Source organism: Chrysochloris asiatica, unplaced genomic scaffold, assembly GCF_000296735.1.
Source record: "Chrysochloris asiatica unplaced genomic scaffold, ChrAsi1.0 scaffold00056, whole genome shotgun sequence".
NCBI classification, from domain to species: domain Eukaryota; kingdom Metazoa; phylum Chordata; class Mammalia; order Afrosoricida; family Chrysochloridae; genus Chrysochloris; species Chrysochloris asiatica.
In genome coordinates this window covers 14975987-14980752 of record NW_006408574.1, presented here as the reverse complement: position 1 = coordinate 14980752, position 4766 = coordinate 14975987, and the positions used below count along the sequence as shown (strand labels likewise).

General features: G+C 37.8%; 1 pseudogene; it reads right to left on the bottom strand.

Moving 5' to 3' along the window:
- Positions 1–4510, bottom strand: part of LOC102819886 — a 10160-nt pseudogene extending 5650 nt beyond the window's left edge.
- Positions 4511–4766: the final 256 nt, after the last annotated feature.

The following is a 4766-nucleotide window of genomic DNA, read 5'->3' as shown; positions in this document are numbered from 1 at the left end:
TACAGGGTCGCTATGAGTCAGAATCGACTTCACGGCATATAACAACAACAACAAATTCTTTATGGGAGCAGAAAGCATCATCTTTCTCTCCCACGGAACTGCTGGTAGTTTCGAACTGCTGCCCTTGAAGTTAGTAGCCCGGCTCGTAATCACTACGCTATCAGAGATCCTTGGGTATGTTAATAGGAGATTCAAACCCTGGAGAATGATATCACACTTGGAAAAGTAGAGCATGTTAAAAAAAAAAAAAACAACCTCCATCCCAGACAAACTTGTTAGTGGATTACCCTAGTCTTCCTCCTTCAGATAAGGGTAATAAAAATTTCTTTGCAGACTGGTGTATAAGTAAAACATCTAGCACAGGCGAGAAGAACAGGTTTCCCAAATGGGAGCTCTTATCATCATTATAAACCTCATCCACATGTTCTATCTGTTTCCTCTCAGAACCTATGCTCGTCTGTTTCCATTTTATTCAACACAATCAACACTTCAGTTTGCACTGTGATAGTCACTCGAATTGACCCCATCGCAGTCTCCAAAGTACTTAAATTCCTGCACTGAATTCTCCGTCATTGATTTAATGGTCATAAACTTTACATCATCCACTCTGGGATCCAGGTGATAACTCTGTACTTCCAACCCCACAAACATTCTGTGTGCTTATAGTTTAGATGTGTGTTATGCTGTGGACCCTCCAGTGCCCACACTGAGTCTGGCATGCACAATGGGCCCAGAGCAGACGTTAGTTCAATGACAGCAAGATGCAATGCAGGAACTAAAACTAGAAAAATAGAGGTGAGCTACAGCAAACCATTAGAGTGGACTTTACATTAGATTACTGCCCTTCTCTACTGACTTCTCCTTTCTGTCATTAAATTTGATTTACTTATGGTAGAAGCATTGCTCTCTGCCTTCTGGAATCAACCAGGTGTACTTCCTAGCCAGAACAAAATCTTTCAATATGCCCTTGAATCTTTCCCACGTCCTCAGGGTAACTAACCTTCTTTCTCCAGCTCTCTAGCCCCCATATTGAGAGTTCTTTCACTCTTCAATCCCAGGTTGCTCTCCTCTGGTGCTTGTAACACATAGGGGACATTGCCAGCCTCATCACATAGTTTAGCTCCAAACTCAAAGATGATTCCCTTGACTTGTTCAGATTCCTCTCTTCACCCTCATCTTCTGGATTATTTGTGTCCATGTACCTGCTTTTAGGGTTCCCAATGCCTGCCACTCCCAGATGCCAAACATACATATCAGCAGTCATCAAAAGCCTCATTTTCTCCTTTCTCCAGGTTCTAATAGAAGATTCAACTTCTCCAGGATATTTTTCCTGATGTGTCCGATTTCTAAGCTACCAAGGTAGACTCAGCAAAGCACTAGGCTACTAGAATCAGACAGAACTGCATTTCCAATATCAACGCTGCTCCTTACAGCTGAATGCCATTAAAGGGATGTTTGAATTGTTCTATGCTTAGATTTCTTGTTTTATAGAAAGAGTATAGGAATTATCGTGTGATCAATGAGGATATTAATTGTGGGAATTAAGTGAGGTAACATAAATAAAACTTATCAGAAAATAACTTCCATGCCAATTCACTCACTCCCATTCACCCCCAGTCTCCCATTCTTCTCAGATTGCCTACTTTCCTTTCTTGGAAATCTGTAAAGAAAAGTATTGTAAGAAATCATTAATATATATATCCAATACTTCACACTGACTTAGGTGGGCTCTTAATATCATGTCCTGGTCTGATTCTAGAAGCACTAGAACTTTACTCGGCTAGGCAAGATTTGGGTTGGGATGTGTTGTTGTTGTTGTTAGGTACCATCGACAACAACAACAAATCCCAACCCAAATCTTGCCTAGCTGAATGGGGATTGTTGTTGTTGTTGTTGTTAAGTGCCATCGAGTCGGTTCCGACCCATGGTGACCCTGTATAGGATTTCTGAGGAGCAGCTGATGAGTTTCAGCCGCCAACCTTGCAGTTCAAATGGCTTTGCAGTCTGACACATTAACCCACAGTGCCACACCAGACCAAATCATTAAGGTTCCCCAAGTTACATTAAAAAGGGAAAGTACTAGACCTAAGTAAAAGAAAGCCCTCAGTGAGAATTTGTTTTTGTTTTGTTTTGTTTTCAGAACCAACTGGGAGAAAGAGGAAAGTTTATACTCCTGACCTCTCACCCTAGCTTTTTCTTCCTTCCACTTTGAAGCATTGAACAATCAACATGTCAGAGTTCATCTAGGTATAAATCCAATTCAGCCTGACATTAGAGATAACTGCTCGTAGCTCTCAGCAGGTGTGTGCTTGGAGGGAATCCTCATCTGTGGCCTTTGTTCAATTTTTAAATCACCCAAGTTTAAGGTCCTGGCCCATTATGCCTAGCAGCACTACGCACTAAATATCCAAGGAGAACAGCTGCTGTTTTAAGTTTCTAGGTATTTGTGCTGGAAAGGGTCTTGAGAAAACATCTCTTTTTGTTCGATTCACAAGAAGAAGAAAAAAAAAAAACCTGAGAGCTCAACATTTTCTATTGTTTCCATCTAAATCTTTATGTAGATTCTGGGTGGTGTTACTTTCCCACAATGCTCCTTAGCTTCATCTTCTGTAAATTGTTCTGCCAAGTGATTATGAGACTGAGAATTCATAGAAGTAAATCGGAGGGCACAATATCTAACACATAAACCAGTTGCTCTCAAGTTGATTTCGTATGTTTCCAAATAGAACTGTGCTCCATAGAGTTTTCCATGGCTTTGATCTTTTGGAAGTAGATCTCTGGCTTTCCTCAGAGGCTCTTCTCAGTGGACTAGAACCTTCAGCCTTCTGGTTAGTATCCCAGCACGTATCCATTTATGCTACCCAGGGACTCCTACCTAATATATAGTAGTTGCTCAATTAGTAACACCTATCAGCTGCTCCTCAGAAACCCTATACAGGGTCGGTATGGGTCAGAACCAACTCAATGGCACTTAACAACAACAACAACAACAACATCATTAAGATAGAACTCCTGTGTGGCATTGTGGGCCAATGCGCTGGACTGCAAGGTCGGTTTGAACTGCAATGTCAGCAGTTCAAGCTCACAAGCTGCTCCTCATAAACTCTATACAGGGTCAGAGTGGGTTGGAACTGACTCAATGGCACTTAACAACAACAATCATTAAGATAATTGGTATCATTAAGGCATTTACCAGGGCTTTCAAATGTCTAGTCATTTTCTACTCCATCCTAGAGAGGTGCTATGAGTGAGAATTGACTCAATGACTGTGATTTGGTCAATTTTCACTATGCGAAAAAATCATATATATATGAGACACAAATGCATGTATACACATACACATATACATATGTCTACACATATATGTACACACATACACAAACATATATGCATATGTATACAACTAGACATATGTACACATACATACACAAACAATTATGTATACACATATATACACATATACATACATCTGCACATATATCTACATGCATACACATATGCATACACATATACACAAACATATATGCATATGTATACAACTATACATATGTATACATAGATTCACAAACACATATACATATGTCTGCACATACATGAACACACATACACATATACACAAACATATATGCATATATATACAACTATACATATGTATATGCACATACACAAACACATATGTATACACATGTCTACACATACACAAACATGTCTGCATATGTATACAACTATACCTATATACACATACATACACAAACACATATGTCTACACATACACACACATATACATATGTTTACACATATATCTACACACATACACATATGCATACACACATATACACAAACCTATATGCATACGTATACAACTGTCCATATGTATACATATATACACAAACATGTATACACAATATATACACATATACATGTGTCTACATATACATATACACACATACACATGCATATATATACACAAACATATATGCATATGTATACAATGATACATGTGTATACATATATACACAAACACATATATTTACACACATATACATACACCTATGCACAATAACATACATGTATCTTTTTACACTTACATATATATTTACATATACATGTGCATACACATATATACATGTGTGTGTACAAATATACATATGTATACAAATACACAATATACATGTATACATATATGTGTGCACATACACAGACACATATGTATACACACCTATGTAATATGTATATACACATATATACACATATACATATGTACACACCCATATATGCATATGCGTACATGTATGTGCATATCACACAATACACATATAAGGTGCATGTGTACATATGCACATGAACGTGTGCATATACAGGCATGTACATATATGCAGACACACATGCACTTATGCATATTCACACATATATACATATATACTTATATATGCATGCAAGCACAGGGCATATGCACACATATGTACAAATATACACATGTATACACAGGCATATATACATGTGCATGCATACATACATGTATGTACACACATATAATATGTGTGTGTAGTATGTATACACACACACACATACACACCCAAGAGTGAGTAAAAATGTATCCACACATTAGCTGTAGAATTTGTTTTATCTACTTTTTAAAAAGACAAACACATCATTTTTTGACAACATCTCCTTGCTTTTCAATACACTTTGGCCATCTGTCAACACACTTTTGTAGTCCCTTATTTTTAAATATTTTAGGCTGAGCTGTGAGCCACGAGTGCACC